The sequence below is a fragment of the Protopterus annectens genome, chromosome 3.part1 (genome assembly GCF_019279795.1).
Source record: "Protopterus annectens isolate FY-2018-M chromosome 3.part1, PAN1.0, whole genome shotgun sequence".
Lineage (NCBI taxonomy): Eukaryota > Metazoa > Chordata > Ceratodontiformes > Protopteridae > Protopterus > Protopterus annectens.
In genome coordinates, this window is record NC_056732.1 from 1,564,894,500 (window position 1) to 1,564,911,930 (window position 17,431).

A 17,431-nucleotide genomic window follows, 5' to 3' on the forward strand; every position below is an offset into this window, starting at 1 on the left:
ACTTCCAATGAGTTGGGGAAGAGGGGAGACCTATACCTAGCAAGCAGGGCATCCCTGCACAGGAAAGGGACACCCAGTGCTGCTCATGGGTCTAAGGGAACCCATGGTGGGCAGCCCAGACTGCCCCAACAGAATCTGCCAGTAGCAGGGGAAGCCACTAGTCCAGGTACACATCCAGGACCTACGGTTAAATGTTTTGAATGCAACCAGTGGGGCCATGTGGCATATAGATGTCCACGGAGGCAAGGTGGGGTACAAAAGGTGAGGGAGCCAGTAAGTGGGAAAGACATAATGCCAACACTAGGTTGTCTTGACACAAGTGTACAAAACTACCACAAGAGGTTATATCCTATCATAGTGAATGGCAAAGAGACCATTGCTAAGAGAGACACATCATGTGACATAACCATTTTGAAGCCTGCAATGGTTACAGAGGAAGCACTACTTACCTGGCAATCTACTCCAGTCAGAGCTTTAGGAGGGACCCCATTCCAAATACCTTTGGCTAGGGTTCACCTTGACTGGAGGGTGGAAAAGGAAGCCAGCAAGCAGGTGTGTTTGAGGATATCCCTGCAGATGTCCTGTTAGGGAATGATTTTAGTAATGCAGTACCAGTTACATGCAGTCAGGCTTGGAGAGAAACATGTGGGTCTGGTAGCCTGGGGGTGACCCAGACAGACCATACACTTGCAGCCAGGACTGGTGAGATGGTTACTTCAGGGAGGGAGCTACTCTGTAGCAATGAGACCGAAGGTGAGCCATAGCTGCTTGTGGGTACTGATGTTCCCTTGGGCAGAGTGACTGCAAAGACAGAGGTGAGTAGTAGTACCCAGGCTGACAGTGAGGCACCACTGTCAGAGGATGCCAGACTTCCTGTGGAAGGGGAGCTGGGAAGGGTTACAAAGAGAGAGTTGAGATAGGTCAGCTCTCAGACCCTACATTACAAGGCCTGAGGCAGGTAGCTAGTGAGGCACCTGATTCTCAAGGAAAGTGAGAATCTTTATACTGGGACAAGGAGTTACTGTATAGAGAGTAGACACCTGAGGGAGGGCTAGAAGGTGAGAGAATGCAGCAGTTGGTAGTGGCTAGAGCCTACTGTCTGGCACTTCTAGCCATAGCCCATGATATTCCCTTTGCAGGTCATATGGGCATAAAATGTACAGTGACATATTATGCAGAACTTCTATTGGCCTGGAATTTACAGAGATGTAACAGGGTACTGCAGGACCTGTGAGCAGTGCCAAATGTTAGGTAAGGCAGGAGACAAGGTGAAAGCTCCTTTGATGCCTTTGCCTGTGATTGTGGAGCCATTTCAGAGGGTAGCTATGGATGTTGTGGGGCCTCTGAGTACTCCAAGTTCCTCAGGGAAAATATATATCCTAGTAGTAGTAGATTATGCTACCAGATACCTTGAGGCAGTGTCTTTGTCCTCCATTGAGGCGGAAAAGGTGGCAAATGCTTTGTTAGAAATTTTCAGCAGGGTAGGTTTCCCAAAAGAAATAATGACTGACAGAGGTGCCAATTTCATGTCAGACCTGCTTGCTTGTCTGTGGAAGTACTGTGGGGTAAAGTACCTAAAGTCCGCCCCCTACCATCCCCAGACTAATGGTCTTGTTGAGAGGTTAAACTCTGCACTCAGGTCCATGCTACAGGCATTTGCAGACCAGTTTAAGAGGGAGTGAGACAAATATTTGCCCCATCTGTTGTTTGCTTACAGAAAGGTTCCCCAGGAATCCACAAGTTTTTCACCCTTTGAGTTGTTGTATGGGCATAGGGTGAGGGGGCCTCGTGCCTTAATTTGTGATGAGTGGGAGGGTGAGTGTGAATCTCACAAGGAGTCTGTTGTGGCATATGTCCTAAACCTCAGAGCAAGGCTCAGGGAACTCATGGGCTTGGCTCAGGAGAACCTGGCAGAAGTCCAACAGCAGAAAAAGGACTGGTAAGATAGGAATGCTCGAGCTAGAGAGTATGCTGTAGGGCAGCAGGTAATGGTTTTCATTCCTGTCAGACACAACAAGCTACATGCAGCTTGGGAGGGACCCTACAAGGTTGTAAGAAAGGTAAGTGATGTGAACTATATGGTAGAACTGCTAGGCAGGAGGCACGGTCACACATTGTACCATGTTAACATGATGAAACCTTACCATGATAGGGAGGCCCTTGTGTTGAGTATTTGCAGTGGATTGCAGGAGGAGTCTGAGGAAGATCTGGTTACTGATCTCCTCAGTGAGGCTCAAATTGACACCTCAGTCGAAGAGGTAGCAATGTCCCAGGAGCTATCAGGACCCCAAAGGCCTATTACGCAGGCCCCTTATAGGGTGCCTGAGAGAGTCAAATAGACTCTGAGGGAGGAGATACAGGAATTGTTGGAACTAGGGGTAATTCAAGAGTCCAACAGTCCCTGGGCCCCCAGTGGTGCTGGTGCCAAAGAAGGATGGCAGCACCAGGTTTTGTGTGGACTACAACAAATTAAATAGTCACACAGAGTCAGATGCTCACCCCATGCCTAGGACATAGGAAGCCCTAGAGCAGCTGGGTGGTACTAAGTATCTTACAACCATTGATCTTACCAAGGGTTACTAGCAGGTGCCCTTGACTCCCAGTGCTAGAGAGAGGTCAGCCTTTGTGACTCCGTTTGGCTTGTATTAGTTCACACAGATGCCCTTTGGGATGAAAAATGCCCAGGTGACTTTCCAGAGGCTGGTGGATCATATCCTAGCAAGAGCAGGAGGGTTTGCCCTTGCTTACCTAGATGATATTGCCATCTACAGCCATTCCTGGCAAGAGCAGCTTCAGCATGTCAGGGAGGTGCTTAGCAGACTACAGAGGGCAGGGTTGACCATTAAGCGCAGCAAATGTCAGGTGGGTATGGCAGAGGTCTCCTACCTGGTACACAGGGTGGGGAGTGGTAAGATCAGGCCAGAACCTGCCAAAGTGGAAGCCATTCAGGCATGGCCTGCACCTGTTACCAAAAGGCAGGTGAGGGCATTCTTAAAGACAGCAAGGTACTACAGAAAGTTTGACCCCAGTTATAGTACCATAGCTGCTCCCCTCAAAGATCTGACAAGGAAAAACAGGCCAGATAAGGTAATGTGGACCCCAGCATGTGAGCAGACATTCCAGAAGCTTAAAAGAGCTTTGGGAGGACCCCCTGTGTTAGCTAGTCCAGATTACAGCAAAGAATTTGTCATGCAGGTTGTTGCTTCACACATGAGGTGGGGACTGTACTTAGCCAGATTTCTTCAGAGGGAGAAGAGCACCCAGTGGTTTATCTCAGCCATAGGCTTCAACCCAGGGAGGAATGCTATGCAACTGTAGAAAAGGAATGTCTAGCCATAGTGTGGACACTGCAGAAACTTCATCAGCCTTACCTGTATGGAAGGAAATTCATTGTAGTTACAGATCACAATCCCCTAACATTGTTACATCGAGCCAGGCAGCAAAATGCCAAGTTAATCAGGTGAAGCCTAGGGTTGCAAGCATATGATATGTCAGTGCAACACCGCAGTGGGATTAGCAATGCTAGTGCAGATGGGCTCTCAAGACTTCCAGATATACTCAACCCTCTCAAGCAAAGTTTCCCAAGGGACACTTGAAAAACTAGCTTGAGTTCTCAGGGGGGGGGGGGTGAAAAACTGAAGGGCTGCCAGCCCCGCCAGATAGAATTTTGTAGATAATTCTATGTCATTGTAAATATTAATATAATCCACAGACTTGTTTTACAAATGTAAAGAGAGCTATATTTTATGATTAAACTATATGTTGTACTGAGCTTCAGAAATGTAACCATAGTACACCCTACTGGAAGAAATCTGTTAAGTAAAGAATTTTACAACTGAGTTTGATCTCAAGCTCGGAGACAGGATGTCTGGGCTAAGAAATTATTTATATTGTTTTAAGACTGAGATAATTACTAGATTTTACATGTAAAGTGTCCTCTATTGCTGTGGTTTCCTGGCAGGTGCAAGATTACAAAGATATGTTACATTTTGAGTTCTGTGAGCCTGGGAAAGTTCAGCAGAGGTGTCAAGAATTATGTAATCTGAAATGACTCAGCAGTACTGTGTATTATCAATTTAAGGGCTATCTCAGAAAGAAAGAAAGAATAGATTTTGTATCTTGTCTTGGATCTAGTAAGAACATTCACTCACCAGCACTTGCTTGCACTGCATGTAAGTAGTATTTAGAACAGTGATTTCTCTTAGAGTTAGAAATTTAGCCAGATTAGTCTAGCTGTTTTCTATATTTATGCCAGACTATCCTACAAAATTGTTTTAAAGTATTTCCTGTGATTTCTGAACTGAACTGTCATTGTGTTGAAGTAATAAATATTGAATTTTGTTTTTATTATTTATTATTAAATACTTTTAAACCTGTTAACTGTGGCTTTTTTGTGTAGAGATAATTTAAGCTCTTAGGGTACTAGCATGTATTTGGTGATATTATATAAGCCACTCCAATAGCCTTAAAATTTCTCATCACACTTACTATTTGGATAGCAGTAATATTGCACAGTCAAATTAGACACCCTTTGGTAAGGGCCTTTATAGCAGCTGATAATAGTGGTTGGTGGCAGTCAGTACTACCTTATAGTTTGGGCAGAAAGGGGGCATAGCCGGAGAACCTGTGCCAGCCTTCCCCAGGAGTGTCTGTGTGTTTGTATATAATTCATATCTCAAAGTGTATGTGTCAGCTACTTGGGTAGGGACACGAAGCACTGGTTGGACAGAGATGGTGCTGGAGGTTTTGGCTTGACCACTCAGCTGAGATCTGTACCCTATAGTTGTGCCAGTCGGGAGTCATATTGGGGATCTGGAGAGAAAGGGAGAAACCAGCTTCAGACTGACTGTGATTTCTGTAGGCTCTTAAGGGAAATTGTACTTTACTGTGTGTGTACTTGTTATCCTTCCAATGTGGATGCCCCTCACTGGTGCTAGTGGTGAGGATTGAGGCTCCTTGATTACTGGGCCAGTGCACGGGCATCACACCCTCCCATATTATTCAATCCACAAATTGGTCTCCTCACATCCTATGAAACACACTTGACACCAGTACAATCACCTATGTATAAAAAACATATTCCATGATACTCATTTCTCATCACTTATCTACTCAAAAGTGGAAACATACATCCTAACCCAGGCTCACACTTTAATCTGATCCACAAAAGTAACTCCAAAGATTTAAACATACTAACACTGAACCTTAGAAGTATATGTAATAAGACAGCCTCACTGCATGCCTGGATTGATCAAAATAAGCCTGACATATTAGCACTTAACGAAACATGGTTACACCCAAATGTAAAAGACTGTGAAATAATACCTCCAAACTTTGCAATAACCAGATGAGATAGAGATAAAAAGAAAGGGAGAGGAATAGCCTTTCTGTATCCCTCTGCACTCAATATCCCACCCTACACCAGTAATATACCCACCTTTTTTAATGCTGCAGTACTAATCTCTTTTTTGAACCCCAACACAACAAAAATAATTTGCATAATAGTAATATATACCCTACCAGGTCATAATGCCAGTGTTAGAAGATATATTATCCTGGACATCCCATACAATAAATCATGAAACAATAAAGATTCTAAACATTAATATAGACTGGCAGACCTTTGCTTCCAACTGCCCCATAAATAGTATCAATCTGTATTATGTATTTTTACTTTGTAACCTTTATTTGCATTCTGTAACCTATATTGTATTATACTATTTTTGGAGCTTTCCATACTGTAACCTATATTGTATTATACTGTTCTTGGAGCTTTTCTCCCCGGGCCTCCACTGAAAATGGGCACTTTTTGGCCCAGTGGACTTCCCCGGTAATCAAACTGAAATAAATAAATAAATAAATGTTTTTTCACAGCTTATCAAGATACAGCAAAGATCTTACTTGCCAATCCACCCTAGACTGGATCCTAGTATCCCACCCCACTAATTATCCATCTTCAGGTACACTGTCTATTTCCATGAGCAATCATCTGCCAGCTTATGCCATTAGAACAAACTACCAACAACTAAGAGTACATACTGTAAAATCAGTTAGGAAGTTGTCATATTTTTTCAGCATAAATTCAACAATCTCCTACATGAAATAGACTGGACACCCCTTAAACTACTACCCTTTAATGATGCCGTACTATACTTTAATAACACCTTCCTTCACATACTTAATACCCTAGCCCCCATCCGTATGGAAAGAATCAAAAAGAACTCAGTTCTATGGCTCCCTAAGGAATGTAAACACCTGATGAAGCAAAGAGACATAGACTGGAAAACCTGGAAACTAAATAAACATGAACAAAATCATGTCATCTTAAAAACACTATGTAACAAAGTGACAAAATAAATCAACAAAGAAAGAAATCATACTATTCCCCGCTTCAACTCCAGCATAAAATGAACCACCCAAAAGTTTGGGGCTCCATATCTAATCTACTTTACCCTGGGAAAAATAGAGATCACACCCCATCACCAGATGCCCCTCCATCACAAATAGCCGAAAATGTTAACAGTCATTTCATAAAATCAGTATCAGACTTACTAACACTGGACCCCCCCCCCCCCACCCTTCAACCTATTTAGGCACCAATACTATACCATCTACTACCTCTAAACCTATCATTAATAAACCCCTTACTCAGCAAAGTATCATAAAACCCCATTCTCATTTCAACCCATACCCACAAACATCATAAAGAAATGGCTACACTACACTAGCTTCATTTTCTTCTTCTGCCGCATCTCACTCCTTCACAGCCTACAAGATCCTAATGTCTCTCCTAACTCCTTCTCTGTTTCCATGCCATAAAACTACTGCTCAGTCTGTAATAACTCTATTCTTAACTCTCTCGCTATCTTTCTGCATTACTAACTCTTCTGCTATTATTTTCCTAACTGAAACCATCATTTTATTTTTCATGTACTGTAACAACTGATGTCATACATTGTACTACCTACATACTACTTTTGTACACTTTATCTACTCATAGGCTACGTATATATTAAAATAAAACAAAAAACGAATGGTATACATCAAAACACACTCCAGTTTATTAAATGTTTAGTGCTTTCAAGAGAATAATATCTAACTTCATCTGAACACTCACATTAAACGAACAGTGGTATATAAAGGTAAAATTAGTCACATGACATGGAAAACACTCCCCAATCAATTTTCAAAAGAAGGGAATACTTTTAATTTCATTCATAAAACACCTTGCCTAACCACATTATAAATTAATGAAAAGTCATTAAAAATCTTCAATAAAAAATTAACCTTTTATACTTGTACAAACAACTTATCTAAATGAAAATGAAAGCATATTTAAAAAAAAAGAGTTCTGCCTTAAGTCTGAGGACACTATTGATGGAAATGGACTCATTCAGCCCAGGAAATTCCGTGGCATTACTTCTGAGGTACCATATCAGCTCTTTATATTCTAACAGTAATTCATGTGACTCTCCCCTTTCATCAAAACAAACTTTTTCAATACAAAAATATTTAAAACAATGTGTTAAATTCTTATTAATGTGCTTAGCTAACGCATTCCTGTCGTCATTTTTTGTATGTCATACTGATGTTAGTATATCCTATTTTTAAATTTATTCTTGGTCTTATCTATGTAAAATGAGTCACATTGTTGACACTCAGCAAGGTAAACTACATTAGTACTCTGACAATTTAACCTTTGACCAATTAAATCAAAATGTCTTCGCCTTCTTTGATAAACCTACATTGATTACAGTGGCCACACTTACTCATACTGTGCACATTTTCTCGATTTTTCAAATATAGATTTTAAACATAAATCTTTTTTATACACCACCACATGGTTATGTCCAATCTTTTCCAAATATTCACTGTGTCCCCTAAAAATATTCCAATTTTGGTTAATAATATTCGTTATACCTTCAAAATACAGGTTGTATGGTAAGACTAAAGCTCTTTGAAAATTAATGTTCTTCATTCTGCCACTCAGCCCTGTATTCTCATTCAACAAGTTATTATTAATACCTAGCAAGGGCACATAAAAACCTTCTTGTCTTTTCCTAAAGACCTCACTCAAAATTCTATCAAGGAAAAACATAGGATACCCTCTATTCAATAACATTTCCTTCAAAATCTGACTTTGTTCTATGAACATATGTTCATCACTCACCATGCGGGCACCATATGTTTCATACCTTGCTGAGTGTCAACAATGTTCCTCATTTTACATAGGTAAGACCAAGAATAAATTTAAAATAGGCTATACCAACATTGGTATGACATACAAAAAAATGATGACAGGAATGCGTTAGCTAAGCACATTAATAAGAATTTAACACATTATTTTAAATATTCTTGTATTGAAAAAGTTTGTTTTGATCAAAGGGGAGGGCCACATGAATTACTGTTAGAATATAAAAAGCTGATATGGTAGCTCAGAAGTAGTGCCACGGAATTTCCTGGGCTGAATGTCCATTTCCATCAATACTGTCCTCAGACTTAAGGCAGAACTAATTTTTTCTTAAATTTGCTTACATTTTCATTTAGATTAGTTGTTTGTACAACCATAAAAGGTCAATTTTTTTAAGTTTTTAAGGACTTTTTATTAATTTATAACGTTGTGTTTAGGCAAGATGTTTTATGAATTAAACTAATAGTATTCCTTTCTTTTAAAATTGATTGGGGGAGTGTTTTCCACGTCATGTGACAAATTTTACCTTTATATACCATTGTTCATTTAATGTGAGTGTTTTCATGAAGTTATATATTATTCTGATGAAAGTGCTAAACATTTAATAAACTGGAGTGTGTTTTTGATGTATACCATTCATTTTTTGTTTTATTTTATTAGTTGCAGTGTGTGTTTTTTATTACTGTGTAGATATTGTTAGAATGCCTAAAAGTGTTTATAATAATATAACTCAATAGAATTATCCAGTTGTGTAGTATATCTTGTAACCTAGTTTATGTTCTATCAACTTATTATTTTTGTGTAGCATTCCTCATGTCACTTGTATTGTTTTTGGATTATAAAATATTTGTATTGCACTGTATGTGGAGCTTTTCTCCTCGGGCCTCCACTGAAAATGGGTTCTGTAGACCCAGTCGGACCACCATGTTAAACAAATGTCAAATAAGTAAATAAATAAATAAATAAATAAAATGGCTTTAGTAACTTGAGTGTAATACTGTGAGTTAAGAGAAGGGTCTAGCAAGATTTCAAGGTATTTGTAGTATCTTACTTTTTCCAACAGTTCATTTTTATTGTTGATGATGGATCAGGAGTTGTAGAATTTAGAGACTTTTTGTGCAGTTCAAAAAACATTGTTTTTTTTATGTAGTATTAGGTTGTGTCTGGTCACCTATTTACTAGAAGTCAGGTTAGTTTCAAACTGATGCTTTATGATGGCAGATCTGTAGATGGCCATGTCATTTGTATAAAGTATAACTGAGAAAAGGCTGGTGACGCAAAGGATTTTGTTGACAAAAGAGTGAAGAATACAGAAGAAAGTAATGACCCTTGAGGGACAGACATCTTTGAAGGTGGGAGCTAGAGGAGAGTATGTACATCCAATTGGTACCTTGAAGTGTCTGCAAGATTGAAAATATTTAAACTATGGTGGGGCTGCATCAGGGCTGATGCTGGCAGTGGTTAAGGTCTGTAGTAGAAGAGGATGACCTACTGCATCAAAGGCATTTGTTAGGTCAACAAAGATTGCACCAGTTAGTAGTTCCTTATCTCTACTAATGAATATCTTACCTGTCGAAGTATATTGGGTTGTTATATTACTTCTTTCAGACCAAAACCCATGGTTCTGTAAATTAGTATGTGGTCATCTAAATGGTGCAGATTAGTTTTCCTTGAGTTGGCAGAGCTTAGATAGTTTGGTTTTGGGGAATGGTCCCACTATGGTGATTTCCCATACTGAAAGCATTGTGTTTTGTGACAAATAAGTTGTATAGGTATTTAGGGTGGGTATAATACGGTCTTTCACTAAATGAATGAACCAGGGGTTAAGTTTGTCTCTTACTGGGAGGGCATCTCAGGGAATATTGTTAATGGCCTATATGCATGTGATCATTTTAAAGTAGAACTGGGCAGGGGCGTCTGAGATAGGATTACGATCTGGAACTCAGGTTGAGGGAGGCATAGAGAAGTTAGGGGTAGAGATGTGAATTTGTTTAGGAAGTAAGAGAGTGTGAGCCGTTCTGAGGATGTTCTGATGGAATCTTATGAATGAGGTCTACTGAGAGGGTCCAGCCTGATATGTTATTTGGTTCCAAAATGTCCTTTGATTTTAGTTAAAGGCATTTTGAGAGCTGGTGAATGAATTATCTTTCTGCCTTCTGGTGGCTTTCCAAGCTAAGTCATGTAGCAGGGTGCAGCTATCTTGGTTTTCTTTGGCTGGACTTTTTTTCCAGGTTTTCCAAGCACCATCCTTAAGTTTCTGCAGTGCTTTGGATTCCTCTGCTAACTACTTGTTGATTTTTTTTATTCCTGAGATCAAGTGAAGCATGTGTCTTGAAGTGAAAAGAGAAGGTTGGTCAATGAGGTAGCTAATGTTTTTGGGCCACTGAGATTTAAGAATTATTTCCAATGCACTGGAGAAAGCTTTGTTTTGTTTCCTGAAATTGGTGCTGAGTCTTTGAATAGAAAGAGTGAAGTTGGGATGGTTGTTTTATGATAGGTGTATGATGTTAAAGGAGAGAAAACAGTGGTCACTTATTGAGGATATTAGGATGGTGATGTTATGGGAGAGGGTTCATTAGTGATAAAAAGTTCCAGGAGACTGTGGTTTCCTGAGTGTAGGTTTGTTGTAGTAAAGTGTTGAATAAGTTGAGACAAGCTAAGATTTGTAAGAAATTCAATGATGTTAGAGTTCTAGGGATTTTAATGGTTAATGCTAAGTCACCCAAAATGATTATCAACGCCAGCAGTACATTAGTTTTAACCTGCTGGCTACAGAACTGGGTCTACCACCCCTAGCAGGCATTCTTATGTTCCTCTGTCTCATGTGGCACTGGAAATCTTAAAACAAATAGTAATGAGCCCAGCATATCACTAACAGCAGAGGGCAAATATAGTCACAGATGTTAGGCATGCTGCACAGTGACAATGCAAATAAGACGTCTTAGAATGATTTGGTGGCTCTTCCTCCTTTTTTCTTTACACACTGATGGAGAAGGTCTGAATGTTGCCTCTTAAGTTCTTGATACTTATGCTGACATTACTCATCAGAATGGGTGATCCCAGTGGCATCTCTTACTATCTATGCAATCTCATGCCAGGAATTCACTTTATACAGGGGGTCCGCACTGTATCCCATCACCCATTCCCAATGATCCCACTGCCATAATTGTAAACATCTTGTACTCCTTGCTGCTTAAGCAAGGAGCTCTGCCAGAGTGTGATTCTGTTGAGGCCATATCTACTCATCAAGAAAGGTCCAATGCAGTGGTTGATGTGGTACATGGCCACACATTGTGGATAGTATTTGACATGCATTAATGGGTAGCAAGATAGCACAGTGTCCCTCGGTAGTAGCATGATGCACGTAATAAGTAGTAAGATGCAGAATACCTCCACAGGTGTGGACTAACAGGCTTGGGAGGAGCTCACTCTGGCAAACATAAGGGATAGGCAGGCAGGAAGGAGGGGGTCCACCTGACAGAATGCAGGGAACTGGCAGCAGAGGTTTTATTTTTGTGTTGGGGGTTCCACCTACTAAGGCACAGGGAACTGTCAAGTCAGATTGCAGTCCTGAGGGGAGGTCACCTGGATAGGGCATGGGAAACAAAAGCAGACTCAGTTGCAGTAATGCCATGTAGGGCTATACAAACTGTGCCAAATGCACACAGACAGCATGACATACTATATGGGATGATGGGCCTCCAGTACACCAGATAAATACTGTGTTATTTACACAAGGGTGAACAAACAGTGTGGGGGCAACTGTTGACTGCTATGAACTGTCAGGCATGAACACACCGATCCACATGTGTAATCCACAGGTGTACATATCCTAGCATGGGACTGAAAGAACTGCAATGGCTGGAGAAGTTTTCCACTCAGTAGCCAAAGGTGCTACTACCGGTCCTGCACACACATGACATGCATATCCTCGGGAAGGGTAAAGTAGACAAGGGCTTTGAGGACCATTTGCGGCAGGGACTGGTGCAGGACATCAATACAGTTGGCAGACATAACAGGACAACACACCAAATGTGTCAAAGGATCACTGATATTAAATTGCATGCAAGGACCATGGGATAGTAAACTGTCAAAGACAGGTTGACCAGTGAGGGTGAGTCACCAACACAATGACATTTGTCAGAAAGGAAAGATTTTCTGCTGTATCTCAGCAGGGGAATTGAGACAATCCTCTTACTTGGTAGTGGCTTTTATTTAGAATCTGAGTTGGTGAAGACTACCTGAGTGTCAGTAAGGGATGCCATATGTGAGTAGTAGCAGATGTCATTCCTGTTAGACAGTTGAATGTGTCTGTGTATGTTTTACTCCGAAAACACACATATGTATTTGTGTCATCCAGGGGCATCAGGGATGCAACAGAGACAACCTGCAGCACAAGGTTTATATGGGCCCATAGGCTATGTGTAGAATTGCATGCAGCAATCTGTGTGCCAAATGTTGGCTAGAGTCACAAATATGTATCAGTATTACTACAAGTATGTTATCTGTATGCATTCAGGTTCCACTTGGAGAGGATCCAGTGCATCAATTCAGCACATGCCCGATGTGCATCAATTCAGCACTTGCCTGATGTGCATCAATCCAGCACATGCCTGATGTGCATCAATTCAGCACATGCCTGATGTCAATGAGTCTCTGAAGGCTGATGATAATGGCACTTTGGAGTGGTAACAGTGGAAGACATGCTCAGATTACACACAGCTGAGGTGTCTGTAGTGGTCCAGTACGAACCTTTGGTTTCAACTGTGTTCTGTTAATGTCAGCCCATCTATATCAGCCTGCTGCTGCTGCACGGCTGTCACTACCAAAGATAGCATCACAGGCCACATGCCATGGGGAAGGTGTGTAGGTTGTTGTTGCCTCAGTAAATCCAGTGCATTACCTGACCAGGTTGTTACCCTTAGCATCAATTAGTGCATGTGCAGCTCAGTGATCCAGGCAGGGGTGGCCATAATTCACATCATGGCAGAGGGATTCATGGTGCATAGTGGCTTGTGTGAACATGAGCAATGACTGCAGGGATTGTGGGACATTCTGCAATACATGCAAACTGACACAGCATAACCTGGAGCAGATAAGCCTGGTGAGGGCAGTGGTGGTCCATTTGTCAGCTATTAGTGCATCCATGTGGCTATAGGAATGCCACAACCATGGTCATGCTAGGAGATGGATGTATATTGCACAATTACACACTAGGCTTGCAAAGATGTTCCACATTATTCTGGAAATGGCTGCACTGTTCATGGCAGTCCTGTCCCATGGCTTTGGATGCTCCCAGGGATGTGTCTAATGTTCTTCTGCCTCCTCTGTGGACACACTCTATCAGACAATTTTTTCAGAATCTCACAGCTCAATGACAGAACTCTCCCTTGTAACTGTACCATGAGAAACACCTACCAGCGTCCATTCATTGGGTTGTGGATTCCATAATTCCACCAGAACTCCAAAACAGGAGGTATGGTGTTATTACCAGACTCATCTCCGGTATGGCATTCCATCCTGTGGACAAGATGCTTCCAATCTTAAAACTCTACAGCCACATGTCACACCTTCCAAGGTTCTGCCCATGGAAGCTCCACCAAAAACTGTAGGGAATCTGGCTTGTGGTGCAGTTCCTTGATAGTTACTATATACTGAGCCCAAGACCCTTACACCTATGCTAACATTGCCACCCTTTTGTTAGTGTGCCCCTCCCTACCTACACAAATGATGATCAGTGTGCCCTGCTTACCTCTCTGGCATACATGGGTATGTTAACATCTGATGCAGAGTGTGCCCAGTCAGTGCACTATAATGCATAGCCTCGGTGTGTTAATACATGCCTCTGTTTTATTTTGTGTTTGTCTTGCCATGGCCCATAGTTGTTGACCAGACACCATCTCCTTGCCAGTGACACACCATCTCTGCTGTAGCCAGTTCCTCTGAAAACTCTTTAACCAACTCCTCTGCCAGGGATATCTCAGGCAGTACTATGGTCTCCCTTTGCTGTAACAGTTCTTGTAGCACCATGTTAGGAAGCATGGCACAGATTAAAAATATCTTGCTGCTGTTCTCCTGACTATACTGTTGTGTGCCACCAGATGTATCCAGGCAGTGGAAGTGATTCTTCAGCACTCTAAACACACTTTCAGTGATATTAAATTTGTGAAACAGTGCAGCACTGTACCTCATCTTTGTCACTGTATAGGAGCAGGAGATGAGGGTTATCTGCCATGCGTCCAAGGCAGATCTGTCACAACCTATAACACACACCATAGAACACCAGTGTCAGTGATCTGCTACCCATGTTCATGGGACAAGACTGTCATGAGCTCTGTGTGTGGCAGTATGCACACCTGCCAACATGATGACCTTCTGGAAAGTCAGTCCACACAAAACATTGGTATGGGTCACGTGTATCAGATGTTGGAATCATGAAAACTGACTGGATTATCTACAGACATATTGTATGTTATACCATGTGCACTGCACATCACCTAGCAGTTGGGGCAGTGGAGGTCCTTCATGTTGGTAAACTGAATACCAAGCAGAGCTGGTGGGGCCTTTCTAGCAATGCAGGTACAGAAAAAGGCACTGGGACCTCAGGGAAATAGGCTATGTCAAAGAATGTCTACATAATGGTTGTCTTCTCCTCCATTGTCTGTATAAAACAAATATGCATTTCCACATGTTTCAGCATCAAATCAAGGAACTAGTGTAGGATTTGTGAGGCTTTCAACTGCAAAACTCCTAGCATGTCCCCTGTCAGATGCTAAAAAGTCCCTGTAGCAAGGATAGTTAATGCTACACAAACCTTTGTGTCCAATGGGATAGGCAGTTCATGCTTCCTACCTCTTGATCCCATGTGAGGATGACACATGTCTATTAGCTCCCACATGATGTCTTTGTCTTCATTATAACAGTCCACCATGTTTCAGTTATAGAGCTGATGATATGTCAACTGCTAATGGACTCCTCTAAGTCCTTGAAGAGGGTAGTGAGCAACATCATGGACACTAGATCTCAAGATGGTCACTAACATATGCACCAATATAGGCTGACCAGCTAATGCAGATGCTACTTCTAGCATCACAGAGTGAGTGGTACACTTGTACACCAAAATTTAATGGTGCTCAGAAAAACTGATCAATATGACTCATTGTTTTACATTTCTGAATTGTACCACCATATTTGATTTCATCATTTCTATACTCAATGGCTCTCATTAGCGTACTGACACTCATTTGCATGTTATTATGTGATCATTTGCATGTGTTGCATACACAACTATTTTCTACTACTGCAATCATGCTACGTCTGAAAATCATCTCATCCCAGTGAATCAACGTTTTACATGCTAGGTTGATTAATGCATGCATTATTTGTTTGTGAATATCCTATATTTCAACAGATACTTTCTGAGCCCTCACTAACATTTATGTGGGGTGAGACCCCCACACCATCAGCTCACCACCTATCATATTTTCCACAGTTGATCTCCATGTTTTGTCTATAAACTGCTCCATACCCACTATTTCTGATGGTTGTAACAAAAGCAATTTTTCAAACATTCCTGCCTAATTCTGTGATGTATAAAGCAGCGTACTTTGTATAGTGCATTCAAACTTTCCTGGTTACTTCTATGATGTATAAAGTAGTACACTTTGTATACTGTACTGTACTGAAACCGTATGCTTGCACATACAAAAAACTGCATGAGTGGATACACAAATACACACACACACACACACACACACACACACACACACACACACACACACACACACACACACACACACACACACACAGACACACACAAAACCATCACATACATATTAAGGACATGAGTGCCATTTATCAGGAAATGATTTTAGTATGCTAGCAATCTAATTTTCATTTTATTGTTTACAGATCTGTATTTGTGTGCAGAACTCTAACCTAATGGACTGCACTTTATATCAGGGTTCTGAGTGCTACTTGTTTGATATCTTGCGTTTAATATTTCACCAGTTTAATTTTAATCATATTTATTTCTAAATTCATGCCTACATGAATATTTAGTTTGGTAGACATCCTACATTGCTGATAATTCTTGCATGCAGGATATAACAAACACAGATGTGACTGACTTATTGCTTTAATTCTTTATAGCTATAAGACAGAGGAATATATTTGAAAGAGGTAGAATATGCTTTACCATAAATGTTTCATAAGAAAGAAATCCATGCAAGCAAACGTTTAATTTCTCCTCAAGGTTGTATAATTTCTTCTAGTCTTTGGAATACTGGGATTTTCTACCATGGTATTTTTAACACAATCCAACGCAAGCATTTCATTCTCTTAGCACAGCCTTTAATTTGCAACGATTTTAATATGAATAACTTTTCCAAACTGGTCAAATGAAGGACAGATGTCTGCAGGCAGAGGATGCAAGCTGTGAATTATTTCACCATTTTATTCATAGCTATGTAAATAAGATGCATAAAAAGGACATTTCCTTAACTTAACATATTTGTGCTAATGGCACAAGAAATTAACAAGCAGAGAAATAAAGATTATTGTGATGAAGCCAATAAAAGAACTGCAATGAAAATGAAGCTACTCACATTATGAGTACTTGACATTAACTCCACAGATCTGTTCTGTTTATATATTCCAAGAAAAATATTTCCCGAATTGTCCCATTGTGAAAATTCAAGCCATATTTTTTGTTCTTTATTGAAAAACAGTTATCAATCTTTTATGAAACTAATTAAAAATGAAGAGCATAGGAAAATGGAGCCCTAACTGTGACACAGACAACCCAAGATTGATGAATGGCTCAGTCACTGGAGGAGACATGGATGGTGATGTGAACATTAGCAGCATTTTGCCAGCTTGTCAATTCTTGCAAGGAGGGTAGGAGGTGGGACTTCTGTCTGTGATCTATTACTTCCCATTAATATGGGCATGGCATGATTGCAAGACAGATTGCCATTACAATTTGTCAATGGAGTTGTTTGAAGCTGACTGACATTGTATGCAGTGATGTGCATGAAATTATTACCTCTGCACAATTAGGGCATCCCACCCTTCCCAAAACATCACTCTCGTATGTAAGGCAGGAGGATATCTGATACTGCTAAAGGATATACTAAGCGAGTCTCCATTTCTTTGCCTATGACTAAAGTGATCCCAGTCCCGTGGTGGCAGTATAGATTCTATAGTTAGAAGTGGAAAGCAGCTGATGGCCAGCTGAAA